The sequence below is a fragment of the Pituophis catenifer genome, unplaced genomic scaffold (genome assembly GCF_029215685.1).
Source record: "Pituophis catenifer annectens isolate HBS135680 unplaced genomic scaffold, rPitCat1.0.hap2 SCAF_3, whole genome shotgun sequence".
In the NCBI taxonomy this organism is placed as follows: domain Eukaryota; kingdom Metazoa; phylum Chordata; class Lepidosauria; order Squamata; family Colubridae; genus Pituophis; species Pituophis catenifer.
In genome coordinates this window covers 132,528,708-132,551,865 of record NW_027256883.1, presented here as the reverse complement: position 1 = coordinate 132,551,865, position 23,158 = coordinate 132,528,708, and positions in this window count along the sequence as shown.

The following is a 23,158-nucleotide window of genomic DNA, read 5'->3' as shown; positions in this document are numbered from 1 at the left end:
ATTGTTAAGTGAATCTGGTTCCCCATTGACTTTGCTTGTCAGAAGGTCACAGAAGCTGATCACGTGACCTCAAGGCACTGCAACCATCATAAATATGAGTCAGTTGCCAAGCATCTGAATTTTGATCACATGACCACAGGGGTGTTGGAATGGTCGTGTGAAAAATTGTCATAAGTCACTTTTTTCAGTCCCGTTGTAACTTCAAATGGTCACTAAATGAACTGTTGTAGGTGGAGGACTACCTGTGCAAATGTCTCTTCAGTGTTCCTCCAGGAGAAGCCAAGTTGGCCAAATCTAGTTTGAATTTGTAGCATGGACAAATCTTAGATGTAAACATCTACAAGTGAAAACAGGGGTGACTGTGAATATGATTTCAAAGAACACTGTCAGGATTCCAAGTAACACCCACCAACAATAAAAGATTCCTCAAAGTTGCATTTTATTAGAGATGTCATATTGGCACATCTGGGAAAACCCGAATCTGAAAGTTTCCAGGTTTTCCCCACATCAGTGAAAGTTCAAGTCCCTGTCCATCACTCACATGTCCATTACACGGTCCAATCATCCACTTTCCCAACTGGAGATGCCTCCCAGTCATCCGACTACAGGTACCAGGGCAAGGCATCCTTGACTCTCTCAGAAAGGAATGTTATTTTGACTATATATCTCCCATACTCTATACAATCCCCCCTCCCATTTTCCCACAGTAGAAAATGTGGCAGGCCTGAAGGGCCAATGTAAAAGATGGTTCCAGACCTGAAAGGACACCTTGATATTTCAAGAGTCTTCAAAGGGCCATTCTCATTTGAAAAACTGTCCGTTCTAGGTCAAGATGAAAGATAAAAAAGTAAGAAGGAAAAAGATGGCCTAGACCAGTACTTTCTCAACCTTGGTATCTTGAAGATGGGTGGACTTCAACTCCCAGAATCCCCCAGTCCACCCATCTTCAAGCTTCCAAGTTTGAGAAACACTGGCCTAGATGTTTCTATTTAAATTTTAGAAAAATTCTACAAATATAAAAAAAAACATGAAGATCACATGAAGTGTTATTACAGCATTATAATGCCTGATAAGACTCTACTTGGAATACTGCATCCAGTTTTGGTCACTATTTTGGTCAATATTAAAAAAGATGTTGAGACTCTACAAAGAGTGCAGAGAAGAGCAACAAAGATTATTAGGGGACTGGGGGCTTCAAGATATGAAGAACAATTGCAGGAATTGGGTATATCTAGTTTAATGAGAAGAAGGACTAGGGGCAGTGGTGGGTTTCAAATAATTTCACCACTGGTTCACTGAAAATGTGAGCACGTGCGCGCACATGGCTTCCGTGCATCTGCACGTACGGCTTCCGCCACATGGTGAGGCTCAACCGAGCAGCCTTTTGGGGCCTGCTCCCCTCCATCTCTGCTCTCCGGGGTAGTGGCTGCTTCTCTCTGCACATCTGGGAGAGCATCAATTTAGCACCTGTGAGCTGCTGCTTTCCTCTAAGTCCCATCTGGAAAGCAAGCAAGCTGGCGGCGCCATGTGGGAAGCAGCTAGCTAGGCCACAACTTGCAGGCTTACCCAGGCTGATCAAGGATGCTCAGTTGGGCCATGGACACTGCGTTGGAAGGCATGCAAGCTGACTGGCCCGCAGAGACTGTGGTCAACACACACAAGGAACCAAACAGAAGCAACAACTATGCCAGGGAGGCAAGATGAGAAGTGACTGGGAAGGGCAGGGCGAGCAGTGAGCATACGGGGCAAGCAGGCAAGTCGGGGCGACTGGTGAGCGGGTGGGCGGGTGAGTGGGAGGGTGGGCGGGGCCAGCCAGTACTGGGATTTGCTGGTTCTCCGAACTGCTCAAAATTTTCACTATCAGTTCGCCCGAACTGGTGTGAACCGGTTGAATACCACTTCTGACTAGGGTTGACATGATAGTAATGTTCTAATACTTGAGGGGCTGCCACAAAGAAGAGGAGATCAACCTATTTTCGAAAGCACCTGAAGGCAGGACAAGAAGCAATGGATGGAAACTAATCAAGGAGAGAAACAACCTAGAACTAAGGAGAAATTTCCTGACAGTGACAATGATTAATGAATAGAATAACTTGCCTCCAGAAGTTGTGAATGCTCCAACTCGGGAAGTTTTTAAAGAAGAGATTGAGCATTTGTCTGGAATTGAGCTTCCTGCCTGAGCACGGGGTTGGACTAGAAGACCTCCAAGGTCCCTTTCAGCTGTGTTATTCTGAAATTCTAGAGATAAAGCAACATTTTATAAAGAACTTATGGATAAATTATTGGATTTTCTATATAAAAATTGGTGTGTCCTAGGAGATTGGAATGGAGTGGTTTCCCCAGAAAAAGATGGAACTTCTGAGAAAAATATTAAAAATGGAAAATTACCAAAGAATTTTGTTGATTTAATGGACAGCTTGTAGTTTGTTGATTTACATATGTATAAAATGGTGACTCAAAGGAATGTGCTTATTTTCTGAAAGATGTACATCTTTTTCAAGAATAAATATAATTTGGATCTCTAGGACTTTGGCTACTAATGTTCATAAAGTGGAGACATTAAGAAAGACTTTCTCAGACCACATCCCACAGACTTTTAAAAGGAAAAAAATGACTCTTTCAAGTGGAGACTGAATGAGAAGTTAGAAGAATTTTTGAGCATAATCTTAACAAAGGCACAGAAGTAAGAATAGTTTGGGATGTGAACAAAGCTTTTACAAGAAAGTATTTCGTATAATATGACAGAGAATTTAAAAAGAAAAGGCAAGAGAAAATTTAACTGATTTTGGATGAGATTTTTAAAAAAGGGAGAAGAGTTTAAAAAATCCCCAGAGGAGACAACTATTACACACCAAGTTAAGCTACTACAGAGGCAATTAGATATGTTGCCAATGAGAGAGATGGAAATAAAAATAAATTATTCAAGACAAAGAAATTTTGAATTTGTAGTCAACCAGGAAAATTATTGCCTTAAAAGAAAAAGAAAGTGATACTAAATTTAAAAAGAAGAAAATACTGGAATAACAGATAAGGCAAATATGAGAAAAGTGTATCACCAGTATTATTCTACGCTATATAAAGGTCAAGAAATTTCCATGGAAAAAGTGGATGAATAAACAGAGTTTATCAAAGATTAAAGAGAATAGAAACAAATTCTAAATGAATCTATATAACAATAAGGGAAGTTTGCGAAGCTATTAAAAAGATTAAATCAGGAAACCCATCCAGCCCAGATTTTTACTTGATACAAGACAACTCTATGTCCCATTGGTCATCCTTTGAAAGATGATGTCACAGGCTGATGTGACCAGAAGGAACATTAAATTTTAGACTGACCATATTTTTTTACCCCAGTGCTGGGTGGCCCCATAATCATCTACTTTAAGAAAAGTAAAAATCATAAATGGAAAAATAATTATGGTGGCAAACAAACTTCAGTAATAAATCAATATTTACTTACCTAAACAGATAAATAGGATGATCATGGATGGGAAACAAGCACTGGGATTGGGAATGACTTCTGACTTCCTGCCAGCTTCCCCACTGACTTTGCTTGTAGGAAGCTGTCAAGGAACATTGGAAACCATATGACCGTGAGCACACTGCAATGGCCACAACTTTGTGAATAAATTTGGTTTGAACATTGTGGAAATTTCAGTTCTAAAGTAGTAATGGGTCCTGGGTTTTTAATGCATTGGGTTCGGGGGGGGGGAGTTGGGGCTGGGGCTGGGGCTGGGGCTGAGGCTATGGCTACGGCTTGGGCTTGGGCTTGGGCTTGGTCTTGGGCTTGGTCTTGGGCTTGGGTTTGGTCTTAGGCTAGGGCTTGGGCTTGGGCTTGGGCTTGGGCTTGGGCTTGGGCTTGGGCTTGGGTTTGGGCTTAGGCTAGGGCTTGGGCTTGGGTTTGGGCTTAGGCTAGGGCTTGGGCTTGGGCTTGGGCTTGGGTTTGGGCTTAGGCTAGGGCTTGGGCTTGGGCTTGGGCTTGGGCTTGGATTTGGGTTTGGGTTTGGGTTAGGGTTAGGGTTAGGGTTAGGGTTAGGGTTAGGGTTAGGGTTCAGGCTAGGGCTAGGGCTAGGGCTAGGGCTAGGGCTAGGGCTAGGGTTTGGGTTTGGGTTTGGGTTTGGGCTTGGGTTTGGGTTTGGGTTTGGGTTTGGGTTTGGGTTTGGGTTGTTAGGGTTGTTAGGGTTAGGTTTAGGGTTAGGGTGCCATTTGGGCTAATCTGAGGATACAAACCAATAAGCACAAGAGTTTTAGTAATACCAGTATACAGATCCAGTTTTCTGTAATATTTGAAAACCAAATAATTTTCCACAATGTCTTCCTTTAATTTATCCATTTAAACACCAACATTTTCATTAGGACCCACCATTCTTGAAACCAGATCATTAGCATAATCTCTCAATTTATAAATTTGTTGTCTAATTTTCAGCTCCTTTATGTTCTAGTCCTTTCTGATGTCTTTTACCAAGATTTCTACATCTATTATGTACAGGAGCAAGGAAATTGGGTATCTTTACCTGGTTCCTTTTTAAATACATGGTTTTGATAATTTTCCATTCTAACTACCGGAAGATATTGTAAAATATATATATATACCTATGTTGCCCATGTCTTGAAGTTTTGTATAAATCCCATATTTTTCAACTGCTAAAATAGGAAACTTCAGTTCAAATTGTTGAAAAATTTCTCAGGATCCAAAAATAATAGCCTTGAAGTTTGAAACCAATAGTGGTAATATCTATACATCAGACTGTGCAGGCACACAGGTGACCTAGGCAGTCTCTTCTGTCATTGTAAGATGGATTGCATTACTTTTAATTCATAATAATTATTTCTACATTTGCATCTATACGGATAATGTGTAAGAGGTCTCCCTCCTAATGTCAACTGCAGTGCTATTAAATTATAACATCAATGTCATAATTCCTTTTAGTTGTAGAGCTGTACATCAGCTCAGCATATATAGCAGTGATGGTGAACCTTTTCAGCACCAAGTGCCGAAAAGGTTGCGCGGAAATGGCATGTGCATGCACGCTCATTGGGGCCATCCTCCGGAAATCTGAACTTCCGGGTTCTAGCGCGCATGCAAGCCTGATGATCAGCTGGCCAGTGTGCATGTGCATGCACATGCATGCCAGAAACCCGGAAGACAAACAGTTAAGGCTATGTATACTAGGCGACATGGCTTCGTGTGCCACTTTGGGCACACGTGCATAGGTTCACCATCATGGATATATAGGATAGTGTATTTTATACCACAAAGATAATAATATAAAAAAGAGCCTTGTTGGATCTGATCAAAAGCCATCTAACCAACACCGAGTTCTCAAAAAGAACAGCTGCATTAGGAAATAAGCGAATATTTAATCAAATATCCTGATTCTCACAATAGTGAACCAGCTTCCTTCAGCAGTTGGTGATGAGTTATCTTATGATGACAAGGTAAATTTCCTGTATCTGTGTGCATATGTGATTGTTCATAAGAATGAAATGATAAATCTTTGATTTAAAGACAAATGTATATATGGATGATATGAACAAAGTATAGTTTCTGATACAAATAGAAAAAAGTGTGATGGCTCTTTATATACAAGATAACTGTATATACAGCAAGCCACGGTGGCACAGTGGTTAGAGTGCAGTACTGCAGGCTACTTCTGCTGACTGCCAGCTGCCTGCAATTTGGCAGATCGATTCTCACCAGGCTCAAGGTTGACTCAGCCTTCCAGCCTTCTGAGGTGGGTAAAATGAGAACCCAGATTATTGGGGGTCAATATGCTGACTCTGTAAACCGCTTAGAGAGGGCTGTAAAAGCACTGTGAAGCGGTATATAAGTCTAAGGGCTATTGCTATAACTATGTAAAGGTTAAAGGTTTCCTCTATCCAGTCATGACCAACTCAATGGGGTTGCTCATCTTTGATTATCAGATGAGGGAGCCTGAGTTCTTTGAGAGATGCTTCTGTCATCATGTGGTCAGATGAAAATACGGAACACACTTACTTTCCCACCAAGCGGTACCTATTTATCTACTCACATTTGCATGCTTTCAAACTGCTAGGTTGGCAGGAGCTGGGGCATGTAACAGAACTCACCCTGTTACATGGTGCTTGGATCTCAAACCTGGGCTGTCGACTTTCTAGCTGACAAGCCCAGAGTCTTAGCCACTGAGTCATTTCGCCACCATGTGACTATGACTATGTAATAAGCATATAAATTTAAGGATATAATTTTTTTATGCATGGCTAAATGGAAAGAAATCAGCTGCCATCCTATTTAACTGGAATGGGAAATAAAGCTTTACTCAAAATTTGCCAAGTAGTGGGGTGGGAATTACGCGGGGTGTCACATTTAAGCATAGTTCGATGTCTGAAATTGTCCCTTTCAGTACTTGTGAATCAAATCAGTAGAATTATTTCAATATATGCATTTTTCTCATGTTTCCATTTAATGTGTGATTGACCTTGGTAGATAGGAGGAAATAACACAGAGAGAGGAAGAAATGTAGGAGAAAATGGGAAAGGGTCAACATGAGTCACAAAGCATCCATATCTCTCTACCCCATCTTTCCACAAATCCAGAAAAATGTTTCCCCATCAAATGGTGCTGATCTGTTGGTCCAGTTTACTTTTGGTACCATTGGCACTGTTCTCTGGGTTATTTCTGAAAGAGCTGCCAGCTTACAGAATCAAATTGAAATGTAAAGTACTGAGAAACTATAATTCAATTAATAAAGACCAAGGCTGACATAATGATCAGATGTTTCCTGCCCTAACAGTGTGCTGTAGATTTCATGCATGACGATATTATTATTACGCTGTAGTGTATAAAAATTAAGGTTAATACACTAGCATGACTGGGGAGAGAAAATTATGCCTGAAAATGCAAAACAAGTATTCAATTGGTAGTAAGAGTATCTATTAATGATCACAGGATTCTTGTAGATCTCCGTGGGACATTTAGCTTCCAATCAAAATCCAAAACAGTAGCTCTGCCACACAATATTAAACAAAATACTATTAGAAGTCAAGGTCAAAAGGACAGATCATCATAGAAACATTGTTTTTTTTTAAAAAAAAACTATTCAAACATACAATATTTAATTTTCTAGGAAGAATAGGCAATCATTTCAACTGCAGGGGGATTAGCTAGTTTTCTAGTAGGAAAGCCATTCTTTAGAGAGATTCAAATTTGGAGGAAAAATTCCATAGGACAAAAAGCAATTCCTTCTGAAATAAATGTTTATTTTAAAAGTGGTTGCTCTGGGTGTAAATAGGTAGACATCCATACATATATACCAGGGGTCAGCAACCCGCGGCTCTGGAGCCGTATGTGGCTCTTTCATCCCTCTGCTGCGGCTCCCTGTCGCCGGTTGGCTCCACAATTGATAGGGCTTTTGGTTAGGACAGGTAGAGGAAAAAGGATGCTGCACTTGGAGGAAATTCTATGGTGGGGGAACCGGACTTCCGGTTGGCAGAGGAAAAAGAATGCCATGCTAGGAGGAGACTCTATGGTGGGGGAACCAGACTTCAGGTCGGCTCTAGAATTGAATGGGAGGCTTCTGGTTAGGACCTGTGTGGCTCTTTGAGTGTTTAAGGTTGCCGACTCCTGGTATATACCAAACACACATTTTCTATAATGAAAAGAAGGAAAGTTGAGAATTTCTAAAAGTTTTGGAACTAAAAGTCTCAGTAAGTCCAAGAAGGAATTGTAGTATTGCAATTGTTGAGCGATCAAATGTTTCATATGTCTGCCAAAACACTTCCAGATATTTATTGGCATATTTCAGCATTGAAGAAATGCTGCACAATGTTTATCTGGAAAAAACAATCTGGTTCCTTTCACATGTTTGGACCATAATTTTCAAATTTCTGACCAGTGACTGTTTATGATTTATGGAGTTCAAAACAATTGGAGACATCACTTTGCTTTCCCTGATATGAAACTGAATGGACCATGAACTGATGCTTGTCTTCTTTATTCAGATCGCTTGACAATCAAGCCCACAACTGTTTCCTTTGACTGAATGCAGTTCAGTAAGGTTTCAAGTTGAACTGAAGTCTGTTAAAAGTGATGCTAACTTTTTTTTTAAAATCTGGAGATCCAGATTTTAAATGATATCCCCCACCCACCCAACAAGGAGTCAGGCAATGGCCATCTGGTGAGGCAAAATGGCAGAGATAAAATGATTAGTCCAAACTCACCCAGCAAATGTCCATGACTAAAGATGGTTTTGAACTTACTTCTCCCTAAATTAAACACCTTATCTGATATACTACCTTGGTTTGTCCTAATCCAAAGAACAATTGCAAATAATATATTCTTGTCCTATCAAAGATCATGGAACCATGGAAGGCAGATTGGCTGTTTCTATTTCTAAGCCATGCAACTCAAAGTATAGGGGGAGATCCTTTGAATAATGGGCAAGCTATATCTATTTCAAATGCTTAAATGAATGAAATCTGGCAATACAATCATGCAATAAGGCAGGATACTAGAGACAAGTGATGAATGTATTTAGAGCATCGTTAGATGTTACTACCATCTTTTAACTCATGGGTGGGAACATACAGCCCTGAGAACTCTTTTGTGGTCTACATTTATGTTTTATGGTTCTTGGGTGTGGTTGTTGTTGTGAGCTGCCCAGAGCTGTGTTTCAAAATGGGCAGCCATACAAATCCTTTTTAAATAAAATCCATAAATAAAATAAAATAATAAAATAATTAATAAAATAATAAAATACAATTCGGTAACAAACCATTGGATTTTAGAGAAGTGCTTTGCACATCAAAAAAATAAGCAATGAAATAGGTGCATTAAAATTATAGACCTTTAAAAAGTAATATGTTCTTCAGATACTGAAAATCCTATCTCTTTCCTGCAATTAGATCATTGCATTAATACACTTGCCAATCACACACAAACACACACACACACACACACACACACCCTATATACAACTCCAACCAACATGGAAAGTGTGTGTAACATTCCTGGGAGTAGGTGTCAAATATCCTTCCTTCCCATTCCATAAGCATGGATCACCATCAGACACATGTATAGTATGCATAGGTGAGCTCTATGTCCTAGTGAAGTCAAACTCTTCCCCTGGAATTCCTTCTGTGATATCTGAGGAGACATCTGGTTACCAGATTCTTAGAGGAGATCAAGGATAGCTCAACTTTTCTCTGCAGTGATTTGCCAAAGAGAAATTGATGGGTATCATTTATATTAAGGATGTAGGGAATGAGGATTTGATGAGCATATCTCTTATTCTCAGCCCTGCATAATTTAACCAACTATATTTGGAGTTTCAGGGTTCCACCTCCAGTCATATAGAGAAGCACCACTGAAAGGAGACAATGGGAGAAAGACATTTTAAGGTGGGGTTTTTTTTAGGCCTCTAACAGAAAAGACTTATTTAAAGGCAGCTTAATTATAAAGGTAATAATTTTCTTAAATTATTTATTTATTTATTTATTTATTTTTTGGATTTCTATACCGCCCTTCTCTCTGAGGACTCAGGGCGGTGTACAGCCAGATTAAAAAACATGCAAAACAAATATTAAAAACAATTAAAAGATATATAAATTTGGCCCAATTAAAACTCATTACCAATTAAAAACGTTTAAAACATTTAAAAAAAACAGTTAAAAATTTCATCTTAAGCCAGCCCGGCTTGTTTAAATAAATGGGTTTTAAGGGCGCGACGGAAGGCACTGAGGTCTTGGATTCTCCGTATCTCTGGGGGGAGCTGATTCCAGAGGGTAGGTGCCCCCACAGAGAAGGCTCTCCCCCTGGGGGTCACCAGCCTACATTGTCTGGCTGATGGCACCCCGAGGAGGCCCTCTCTGTGGGAGCGCACGGGTCGATGGGAGGTCGTTGGTAGCAGCAGGCGGTCTCGAAGATAGCTAGGCCCTATGCCATGGAGCGCTTTAAAGGTGATAACCAACACCTTGAAGCGCACCCGGAAGACAACTGGGAGCCAGTGCAGCTCGCGCAGGAGCGGTGTTACATGGGAGCGCCATGCTGCTCCCGTCACTACCCGCGCTGCTGCGTTCTGGACCAGCTGGAGCCTCCGGGTGCTCCTCAAGGGGAGCCCCATGTAGAGAGCGTTGCAATAGTCAAGGCGAGAGGTGACGAGGGCGTGAGTGACTGTGCACAGGGAATCCCGATCAAGAAAGGGCCGCAACTGGCGGATCAGGCGAACCTGACAAAAGGTCCCCCTGGTTACAGCCGTCAGGTGTTCCTCCAAGGACAGCTGCATATCCAGGAGGACTCCCAGATTGCGAGCCCTCTCGGTGTCAGTTTTTTTTTTTTTAATTATTGGTTTAGATTTAGAATCTTGATGATTTGTAAACCTTTTGATCTACTTCTTTGGATAGTTTTATTCTGAAGACCTTAGCAAGTTTCACTTTCCTCCAAACATCTGTAAATTACAATAACATTTTGTTTAATTTTATCCTCCAAATATTTTAAAGAATGGAATTGAAGATTGAATAAGAATAATTTAGTAGAGAAACAAAGCAAAAAAAAAAGGGGGGGGGAGGTGTCACATATATTTCAGTGCATACCTAAGATACACTCATCATATCAGCTTTGAAGGGTCTTCAAGTTAACTGGTGGGGTTTAAATGGAGGCTGATAATCATATAAATAAAAGGGGAAGCTACATCTTGCAATGGAAAATGAAGAACAACAGTCATATGTGATTCCTCACAGAAGATCACCTGGATGCTGGAGAGAAATACAGAATCATTTTATGATTCGGCTAGCTTGAAAAAAGAACCAAATATGTGGGTTTGTTAGCTTTGCTTGCTTAGGTGTTACCTTCCCATCATCAGTCCAGCCTATGAAGAGTGGTGAGCAGCCCCTCCCTTCCCCTATTCAGGTCTGTAATATGGCTGAAGACATGGCTCATGTTCACAGCACGATTGTCTTCATCAGAGAGTCTACACAAGATTCCTGTAGAAGGGCTCACACACACACACACACACACACACACACACACACACACACACACATATACATGAGGCTCCAAGATACAGACAATTGTGCTATAAGCATGGAGATCACCTCTTCATTGACATCTGGTATGGCTAAGAGGATAGAGGTATTTATTTATTTTATTTATTTGTATCCTAGCTTTATTATTTTTACAAATAACTCAAGGCAGTGAACATATCCAACACATCTTCCTCCTTTCCCCACCACAATCACCCTGTGAGATTTGTTTGGTAGAGGGAGAGAGAGAGAGAGAGTGTGTGTGTAACTGGCCCAAAGTCACCCAGCTGGCTTTCCTGGCAGGACTTGAACTCACCGTCTCCGCTTTCTAGCCTGATGCCTTAAACCACCAGACCAGAGTTTGCTTAAAGCGTATTTGTTTGGAGGCCTTGTGATCATGGCCTTCAAACACAATCGTTTCTTGATGTAGCCTGTGCATGAAATTAGTCCATGCAAGCATCTGTTTGCAGAAGGCAAAGACGTGCTGCATTGGCTGAGTTACACATTTTGTGAATTCCCATCACCCTATTAGTCACTTGCTTACATAGCTCTATAATTAAACATCCCTTATCCCGCAGCCCCACTCCATCTTAGTGCTTGCTGGGACTTCTAATCAAGCCAGTGAGTCGATTGCTGGACTCATATTTTGATCAGTATATATATATATTTAACCCAAAACATCAGAGGGCCATCAAGATCTTTCTACAGATGTTACAAGGCTGCACAGTTGCTAATATACCCTGTTTGGTGGAGGAGAGGAGGGGGGGGAATGAGAGCTTTGCAACCAGTTCTGATTGATTGCCATTCTCTTGCTACTCAGCGAGGATTCCTTCATATTATCGCAGCACTTACCTCCTAAGAGGAAACAAAGAAACCTTCCCTGTATGTAAAATAATTACTTTAAAAGGAGAGGGGTGAACACGGAGGGGGGAGGCATTTTTTCCCTCGTGAGCTGTACATCACAGCAGGCAAGGTTGACATTCACTCTCTTTGTCCCCAGAGAAACACCTGAGTGCTGTGTTTTAGCGGTATGCTCCAGGCTAAATCAGCCTGCGGATATCTTTCTTGTGAGCTATGGGTCATTTCCAGTGGCAGCGCCAGAAAAAGCCGCCCTGTCATTAACAATCACTCGCCGATGGTCTCCAGCTTTTGAGCCACACCATCTTGGTGGTGTGGTCGATAGCAACCCTTCACAGCCACTTAATCGGCTGCCTTTACTACTTCAGACTTACATAAGTAGCTTTAAAAACTCCTTCTAAAAACAGCGTGAAGAGCCTGTATATCCATATGGAGAACAACACCTCGCCATGGGTGTTGGGCGCACCTTGCCAAGTGCAGCTGCAGATGGCAGCTAAGTCTGAGCCCAGGCAATTGCCGTCCAAATTTCAAAGGATCTTGGATCCACGTGAAGCTCCCCTGCGAGGAAAAGAGACACCTGCACCATCTAAAAGCAGCTAGTTGAGAGCTAAGACGAACCAAAAATAGGAGAGCTATTACTATCCAAATGTCAAGATACATTCACATTATGAGTGCCAAATGGAGTCAGCTTCAAATTGTTCCACATGGCAAAACAATTACACTGGAGCTTGCAAAGAACTTTGTCAAACAAGCCCGCTCTACTACAATAACAGAAAGTTCAGCCCTGCCTTTAATGTAGCTTGTGTATATAACACTTCATTCAGGAAGATTACAATCATTTTCGTTTTACAGGTGGGGGGAGGGCAAGTAAGAGACTTGTAGGTTTGTATCGGAGGTGGAAACTGAGCTTGAGAGTTTCTGTTGCTGTATGATTATCTTGCGAACAACATGGAAGTGGTCTTCACCAATTTCCCCAGATCTAATCAACAGCCCACAGGCATACTCAGGAGGAGGGGGTAAGGACAAGCAGGGCCATTGACAAAAATGTGCACTGTGATGCTGTGAATGTGTTTGCGATGTTAAGTACAGACGGATAGATTTTGTTTTAGCACATTGCAATATGCTTTTTAAAAATAATGTTTAATAGTACTATCCTGTAGTCAAGAAGGATACCTCTGCAAGCCCTAGATTTCATGGTCATCTTCTCTCCAAGTACTAACCAGCTCTAACTTGGTTTAGCTTTTTTAAGACAGCCACCTGCTGTGACAGATGGATATGTCCATGTGATCACCAGGAATTCAATGTGCCTGGTGGGAGAATTCATTATTTACGTTCAGTTTTCATCTGACTCCTAGCTTTTAGAGAGTCTTTTGAGCTAGCACTGAAAGTCATAGCTTACCTTAAAAACCCTTCAGCTACAGTTACTAACAGTTCCTAAGCAATAGATAGGATGATGAGTTTATATTACTTATATGCTGACAAGTAATGCCAAAAGCTGATGTTAAGCTTGCAAATAGTGATCATGTGACTATGGGATTTGCAACAGTGATAAAAACTACATTTATGGTAGCTTCCATTGAGGACCTGTATACTGCACGAGTTAAAAAGAGGGCTGTGAAAATATCTACAGACCCCTCACATCCTGGACATAAATTATTTCAACTTGTACCCTCAAAACGAAGTTATAGGGCTGTGATGGCGAACCTATGGCATGAGTGCTAGAGGTGGCACGCAGTGCCTTCTCTGTGGGCACGTGAGCTGTTGCCCCAGTTCAGCTCTGTTGCATCCTTCCTGCTGGCCAGCTGGTGTTTGAGTCTCTGCCGGGCATGCGAGGGGGGTGGGGCATGTGCAGGGGGCTGCATGTGAATGCATTTACGTGGTGGGGGCATGGCGCATGCGTAGGGGCTGTACGTGCATTGCATTTTGAGGGTTTGGGCATGCATGCACATGCTTGGGCACGCGGTCCAGAAAAGGTTAGCCATAACTTTTATAGGGCATCGTGCACTAGAACAACTAGTCTAGACGCAAGGACAGTTTTTTCCCCCCATGCCATTACTCTGCTAAACAACTAATTCCCACAACACTGTCAAACTATTTACTAAGACTTTATTACTATTATTCTTCTCATCCTTCCTATTACCTATTTCCTTTTCTACTTATGACTATAACTTTGTTGCTTGTATCTTTACGATTTATATTTTTATTTAGTTTTCTAGTTTGATTTATATTGATTGCTTATTTAGCATCCTATGACAATCACTAAGTGTTGTATGTTATGATTATGAATGTATTTATGATGACTATGATCATTGAGAGTGTCCTGACATGCAGCATTCTTGCATGGTATGGGAGCATCTCTGTAGCGGACAAAAATGCTCTACAGAGAATCATTAAAACTGCCCAGAATATCATCGGGCTCCAGCTACCAGCCTTGGACGACATCTTTGAATCTCACTGTTTGAGGAAGTTGCATAACATTCTCAGAGATTCTTCCCATCCTGCTTACAATCTTTTTGGACTGTTGCCTTCTGGCAGAAGATACAGAACAATTAAAACTCGGACCACACGTTTTCTGAATAGTTTTTATCCCAGAGCTACAATTGCACTCAACAATGAACTAAAGGGCCACCATCAGTGAGCTGTTTGGAGAGCATTACTTGGTCTGCTATGTGGATGCTTGGGTGGTTTAGGGGTGGGGAATTTGTGGTGGGTGGGGGTGTGTTTGTTATGTTATGTGGGTCTTTGGGTGTTAAGTGAATTTCGTTGTATGGGTATACTGTGTATACACGTACAATGACAATGTTGTTGTTGTTGTTATCATCATCATCATCATCATCATCATCATCATCATCATCATCATCATGATTTATCACTTATATCTTTTATGTACACTGAGAGCTTATGCACCGAAGACAAATTCCTTGTGTGTCCAATCACACTTGGCCAATAAAGAATTCTATTCTATTCTATTCTATTCTATTCTATTCTATTCTATTCTATTCTATTCTATTCTATTCTATTCTATTCTATTCTATTCTATTCTATTCTATTCTATTCTATTCTATTCTATTCTATTCTATTCTATTCTATTCCACTCCAGGCCAGCCCAGCCCAGCCCAGCCCTCCCTATCCTTATCCTTATCCTTATCCCTATCCCTATCCCTATCCCTATCCCTATCCCTATCCCTATCCCTATCCCTATCCCTATCCCTATCCCTATCCCTATCCCTATCCCTATCCCTATCCCTATCCCTATCCCTATCCCTATCCCTATCCTATTCTACATAACATACCTGGTATAGGTACGCTATGTACAACTTAATGACTGTCCTGCTTTACCACCATTTGAAGCTATGACAATTCTGAAAAAGAATTGTCTTTCACACGTATGACTGTTGTTACATCCCTGTGATCATCAAAATTTAGGTGCTTCGCAACTGGCAGTTTTTTATGACTGTTGCAGCATCGTGTAGTCCCCTGATCGCTATTTGCAAGCTTCACATCTGATTCTATCAAGCAGACTCAATGGCAGTAAGTCCATCACACTCTCATGCTGCCTTGCTTAATGACACATCACTTAGCAACGGAGTCACTGGTTCCAATTTTGATCACTAAGAGAGAACTTCCTGTAGTAATAACTTTTATTATTTTTTATTCAAATGGTGGTAAAAGAGGACAGTCATTAAGTTGTACATAGCATACCTATACCAGGTATGTTATGTACAACTTAATGTAGTTTTTATGATCGTTGCAGCACCCCATAGTCACATGATCACTATTTGCCAAGCTTCACATCAGATGTTGACATTACTTTTAAATATATAAGTAATTTTTCCTCATTTTCATAAACAGCGGTATTATTGTTCACCTGGTAAATAGAAGGACTCGCATATTTTATTTTTCATTCTCATACCAAGGAAGAATTATTTATCAACGAGTCCCAATTGCATAGAAAGAATTGGCAAATCTAGCATAGGGCTGATTTTTAATTCAAAAGCGACAGAACTATGCTTTCGTTTGCAAGTGGGACCCCTTCCTGTTTCAGGTGAAAAAGACATTGCAAAATTTTGATGTTTTGGAAAGGATAAGATTCTCAGAACAAAGTTAAACTGTATGGGGGAAAGATCTACTTTTAGTTCACTTTTTGGAACCAAATCAAAGGGTGGGAGACAGAAAGAACGGAAGAATGTGCAGTGTAGCAACACCTCTTAAATTTTTATCTTTTATCTTTCCTCTGGTATTTTGAAATTCAGGATTAATCAATGCATTAAGACAGTGGTGAAATCCAAATTTTTTTACTACTGGTTCTGTGGGCGTGGCTTGGTGGGCATGGCTTGGTGGGTGTCGCCATTCCCACTCCACTCCAGGGGGAGGATACTGCAAAATCTCCATTCCCACCCTACTCCAGGAGAAGGATATTGCAAAATCTCCATTCCCACCCCACTCTCGGATCAGCCAGAGGTGGTATTTGCCAGCTCTCTGAACTGCTCAAAATTTCCACTACCGGTTCTCCAGAACCTGTCAGAACCTGCTGGATTTCACCCCTGCATTAAGAACTGGCCACTGTTCTAATGTTCTGTGTGGTTACTGTGTATAAAGCACATGCCTTCACAAAATTATTCTGCATAAGTGTATGCAAACTACAAAGGCATCACCCTGAAATCACATATAAGACCACATTGGCACGTTAGTAATGTATCACCTGAAAAGAATCTCAGGAAACATCCATATCCATCAAGGAAAAAATGGAAATGGCACTCTTATTGTTGACCACTTGGGCCCATTCTTAGTTTAATGGTGATTGGTTTCATGTCCCTCTTTCTAACTCCATTCCCTACTAGCACTGGTGATGTTACCTAGTTTGGGTAATGAAACATCTGCAAGAAAATAACCAAGTTTATAGAGAAACATGGCCCACTCAATCTCAATAGAAAATAATTTCCTATTTTGCTGTTATTGTTTGTGGAGTCGGTTCAGATGACCTCCCAAAGACCTGAAGACCTGCAGCATTGCTCCCTTAGTGAGCATGTGGGGAGGAATGACCTCAGAGTCAGAATGTTGCTGTAAGCGCTGCTGAGCTACTAACATTTCACAAAGTAGTATTCTGTGCTTTCTGGCAGAGGGCCAGTTCTTTTGCATCATTCAAATACAGCCTTTCCTTTTTCAGACCTCCCATTTCCTTCATATTCTTTGGTGCTGTTTAATGGCCCTTTTAAGTGCAGGCTGTCCTTTGAGCATGCACAAAGGGAAAGAGCAATACATTCAGCGGTGCTAGGAGAGTCATTTCTTATTATAATTTTATTTATCCTATATATTAGATGTCATCCTCCTCCTTCTCATCACCATCATCAATACTTGCTGATGTCATTGTTCCATCTTGTTTTAGATCTCCTTTGTAGATGCTTTTTATCAAGTGGAATCCATTCTATGACTGCTGCGGTCCCCCTGTCATTGGTTCTTCCTGCTATGCAACCAGCCCATTTCCATTCCAATTCTCTTGATGATATCAAGTATTCTTTTGTTTGTTTTCTAATCCATGTACGGATCTTTCTATCTTGTCTTGTAATGCCGAGCATATATCTTTCCATGGCTCTTTGCACCACTCGTAGCTTTTGTACGTTAGATGTACACATAACCCAAAGCAAACACTTTTTGAAAGCTGGACAACTATCTCCAATACTCCTGTAAAAGTTGAGACTCAAAGCTAATTTTTAATAAGAGAGAAGGGGAGAATTGCCCAACAGCTGGAGAGAAAATGCTCTTCCATTTTATTAAAAAAAAAAAACAAACTTTAATTTTCGTACTGTCACTCCCTGCTTTTTCCCTTAATCTTGTTACTTTGGGATGTTAGGCTCTTCCTTCCTGTCTTTCTTAGTCAAAGACAAAATATATGAAGGGGTAGAATATTCCTGTTTTATCTCTCAGGACTGAAATCTTTCTTTGTCCATATGTAAAGATCAACATCAGGAGATTTGTTGGCTAGTTTATTTTCTATGATAAAGCAGCTAACCAATAAATTAAAGTACAACTAGATTAAACATTAATTGAACACAATTAAAATAGAACATTTATTTCTGCATTCTAGTTATTAAAGAGCTGCTAACTTTCTGTCAGGCCAGGTTCAAGCAAATATCTTGTAATTTCCATAGATTTGTAACCTGCACTGGTTTCTTCTTTTTTTATGTTATGCAGCTTTCAAAGACCTGCAAATTTTATTTGATTCTTACCTTAGTGCAAATCCATACTTAGTAACCACTGAATTCATTAGGACTTAATTCAATATTTATGTACATGGCATTGGAAACCTGCCCCATTTTATTTTGTGACAGCAAAAACTTTGGGTCAATTTGATTTCTTTACAAAATAATCAAACTCCCCCTCCTCCAGAGTTTCTTAAATGACACCAGTTAGCTCTCTTCTGAACTGTGTCTGCATCTGTATCTCAATATCAATATTAATATCAATATCCATGACATGTTTTGAACACTCTAAAGTCTTTATGAATGCTAAAATGTTGATGATGCTAAACTCCCACTCTCGGAATGAGAAAACACTCTTGGCTAATAAGAGTTGAGCTTCACCCAGTGATTTCTTAGCGTGCTGAATATGCAAATACTGGCTAAGTAAGCAAAGCACCTTTAATATACTGTTAAGCAGTGAGCAAAATTTAACCAAGCATTTCCACAACATCAAGTATCTGAGAAATCAGAGTACAAGTAATTGAAATGGCACATTAACTTTGCAGGTCCTCCAATATCCGAGGTAGTGTACCATTCAGTAAAACCCAGACAATGTAGATTTTTCAGAGAAATGGATTGCTGATACGCAACCTTGTTCTGAATAAGGCTTGCACATTTCTTTAAAAAATTAAGAGATGTCCCTATATTTTTGTCTGCCTGTTCTCTTTCCATTTGATGAAAGAAGATTGTTCCATTTTGCAATTCCTTTCAAAGACGGAGTGAAAGTCTGATGAATAAACCTTGCGAATAAGAAACTCCTTCCAGGGGTCTTTTTTTTCAGATTGGTGACTATAGACTATCAGGGAAGCAATCCTTAAAATGAGAAAATATGTAACACGGAACAGCAAGAAAACTAGCATCCCTTATCTTCTCCAATAACGAAAGTCCAACCGTGCCTTAAGAGAACAAATTCTCAAGCACACTTGGGAATAAAGCAGAAAAATAGAATCTTTTTTCTTTTCTTTTCTTTTCTTTTCTTTTCTTTTTTGCTGGGGAAAAAACATTATAGACGAACTTTGAGGCAGATTTAAACACAGCATTTAATTTAAAACCCCCAACTGATTGGACACCTGTTCTCATCAGACATACTGTAAGTATCCTAACGTATACATGATAGTCAGTGCATGTAAACAAAGTAAGCTTAGAAACATTGACAAGAAAATTCCAAAAGAAAAATTCAAACCAATATTTCTAAAATAGAAAAATAAAACTTCTTGCAAGGTCTGGGGAGAAGGGAGCACATCAGAGAAATGGCTAGGCCCGTATCCATTTCTATAGTTCTTATGGTTTTCCTCATGCTGCCTGAGCAAGTATGGAGGCCCATCTATGTGAGAGATTATTTCACTCTATGCTGGTCTTTGATTACCTCCCTACTGTGAGAAGAGCCGTGGCAGTCCCAGACTATACAACAGCATGAGGAAAGAACCACAGGAAACTGATCCATCACATGGGTTCACATACCTCATGGAAATAATTGCTTAGAATCATAGGGTTAGAAGGCTTAGTTGTCTTCTAGTCCAAAACCCTTTTCAAATCAGGAGACCTTATACCATCCTGAACAAATGGTTGTCCAATTGCTTCTTGAAAACCTCCAGTGATGGATCACTCACATCCTCCAGGTGGCAAGCTGTTCCATTAATAACCATTCTCACTGTCAGGAAATTTCTCCTTAGTTCCAGGCTGGGTCTCTCTCCGACTAGCTTCCAGCCATTGGTTCTTGTCCTACCCTCAGGTGCTTTGGAGAATAAGTTGACCCCCTTCTTCTTTGTAACAGACCCTCAAATACTGAAAGGTAGTTACCATGTCATCCTAGTTCTTCTCTTTGTTAGGCCTAGTTCCCCAACCATTCATCATATCTAGTTCCCTCACCCTTCTTAATATAGTTTAGGTTCCAGAACTCTTATAAATTTTGTTGCTTTTCTCTGCACCCTTTCTAGGGTCTAGGGTTTAGGGTTTTTGTATCATCACAACAAGAACTGGATGCAATAGTTCAAGTGTGGCATCACTACTGCAGTATAGAGCACTAGTGATCTTAATGCTACCCATCTTTTGATGCATCCTACAACTGATTAATAGTTGCTTGTTCTTTCATTGTTTCCTTGCTGATACCAACAAAGAAAGTCTGATGGAACTGAACCAGAGGTGGGTTTCAGCAGGTTCTGAACAGTTCTGGAGAACCGGTAGTGGAATTTTTGAGTAGTTCAGAGAACTGGTAAATATCACTTCTAACTGGCCCCACCCCAATCTATTCTCTGCCTCCCGAGTCCCAGCTGATCAGGAGGAAATGGGGATTTTGCGGTAACCTTCCCCTGGAGTGGGGTGGGAATGGAGATTTTACAGTATCCTTCCCCTGCCATGCCCACCAAGCCATGACACACCCACAGAACTGGTAGTAAAAAATTTTGAAACCCACCATTGAATTGAACCATCTAGACTGTTAAGACTAGGATGGGCAAAACAGGCTCACATCTACACTCAGGTGTGGCTCTTGCTAGATGCTGTGTGGCCACAGCATCTCTCCATTTAACCAATCTCACGAATTCAGTGAAAATAAAAAGGAGAGGGGGAAACCCAGATTTTGAGCTCCTGACAGAAAATGTAATAAAGGTGCCAATGATGATTTTAAAAGGAGCAACTCGAAATAATTTCACAGAACCTTCCATGAAAAATTTTAATATTAGTGATTTGACAGGTATCTTTCCTGCTTAGCATCATTGTTCATCTGAGCCACCCTTGAGCATAATAATAAGGGAGTAGAAAGAGGGATTATTTACAAGCAGCCACTGAAAATATGTTCAACTGTTCTCACATTCAAAATACTGTCTTGACTGAGAGTTTTCAACAAAAATAACCCAGTCCTTCTTTTCCAATTCAGAAAACCTTATGCACTGAACATGCTGGCCTCTCACACTGAAATAATTGAGAAATTGATCACATTCCAACAAACTCCAACAAAAAGTTCTAGGAAGGACGGCCTGTGCTGTGCTTCTTTTTTAAGAGAGCAAGGAAATATATCCCATTCCATAGGTCCTTGGAGTAGATGATCTTATCAGAATGGTAAGTATTAATCAAGCGTTTTGAAGCAAAAAGCCCTAGTTTCTTTAAAATGTGGGATCATTGTTAAAAAACAGGGCCCTAAGTTTCTAAACTGTGTGGAATTTGTCATTTATATGTTACTTGTATCCGAAAGGTATTAGATGTTTTTGGGAGAGAACCATGTTTTTTTCATAATGTTGCAGATAAAAAGTTGGAACCAAATGGAGTACAGATAGTCCTTGATTTACAACCACACTTGGGACAAGGATTTCTTAATGCAGTTGTTAAGCAAGTCATGCCTAATTCTGTGACCATTTTAGCCTTGTTTGTTAAATGAATCTGTCAGGCCCAGTCCAAGAATAATATAAAATAATCCAGCCAAAGTTAAATTCTTTATTTGCTCATACCAGTAGACAGAATCTTGCCAGACTAAACCTTTACTATTCTCAACCAGCTACAACATGGGAGATTCTTGGGAGTGCCTGCCCCAACTCTCTTCCTTTGCCTCCTATCCAGCTCTGGGTTGTGTTATCTTTTATATTGCTCCCTCTCCTCCTTGGCGTGTGCTCTTTCCTTCTTGGGAAACTGCCACTTCACTCTAGCCCACCATACTACCTGCCACTCGGTAAGCACCATCCTTCACAGAATCACTGCAGTCTTAAGGGAATCACATTACTGTTAAGTGACTCTGGCTTCCCCCATTGTCTTTGCTTATCAGAAGCTGACTGAGAAGGCTGCAAATAGTTATTACATGACTCTGGATGCTGCAAACATCGTAAATGCATGCCAGTTGCCAAGCACCCAATTTTTGATCATATACAGTAATACCAGGGGGATGCTGCGAGAGACCTAAGTATGAAGACTGGTTGCAAGTCACTTTTTCAGTGCTGTTGTAATTTTGAATGGTCACTAAACAAATTAGTTGTAAGTCAAGGACTACCTGTGATTCTGGAATCTAGCAGTATACAAAAACTGTAATATTTAGATAAATACATGTATTAGAGAAATGCATATCTGTTGTGTGCTCTTTATGAAAATGTGAAAAACAGGCACTGGAATCAAATTTCAAAAAAAATATATCAAGCACTATTGGTTGGGTTTTGCTAAAATCCACTCACCAAGGAAGGCCCTATTTGTTGATAAATTGCAGCTCATCCTCTCTGCTGTCATGGCCAGCATTCTTCCATCCCTCTAAGCATCTCGGAGGTACATCGAACATCTTTCTTCAGAGCCATATCTTCTTCTCGATCAGTTGGACCCTGAGGTAGAAACCCAGAAAAATGTCAATGATTTAGAAATGTGGAAGACATAACCCTTGTCCAATGGGGATTCAAGACTTGTGGAGCCTCCACCACTCCCTCCAACTGTTAAACATCCTTTAACTCTTGAGGGACAAATGAAAACAAAGTGCACCAATCAAATGGAAGCTGCTGAAGAACATTCTCACCCATTTTAATGTAGGCAAAATTATTGCATCAAGATAAAAATGCAGGATAATGACAAAGACCATGCTGTTCTTTATAGAATGGAAAGAAAAAAGCCGCTGGTCCCACTAATGTTCAGGTTGACATTTTGTTTATTTATCAAATGTATACACTGTCTACCTCACTACAAGTTGCCGTCTACTTACAACCACACTTGAGCCCAAAGTTTCTGTTATTTATTATTTATTTTGTCGCATTTCTATGCCGCCCAACTCCCAAGGGACTCTGTTGCAAAGTGAGCCAGTTGTTAATTGAGTTTTGCCCCATTTTTTTTTGCTTTTTCTTTTTTTTTTATAAACACTTTATTAAACTTTTATTACATTAAAAACATAAAAAAATATTTCACTCAACAACAGCTAATTGTGGTGTTTTTCTTGTGACAATAATTTGTGAATTATTTACAAAAATTAAATTGTGCATATTTACATTCTTATTTTATCAATTACTTGTACTTAATAACTATCTATCTTCAATCTAGAATCTATCTTCAATTGATTAACAATCTATCTTCAATTGAGTTTTGCCCCATTTTATGACCTTTCT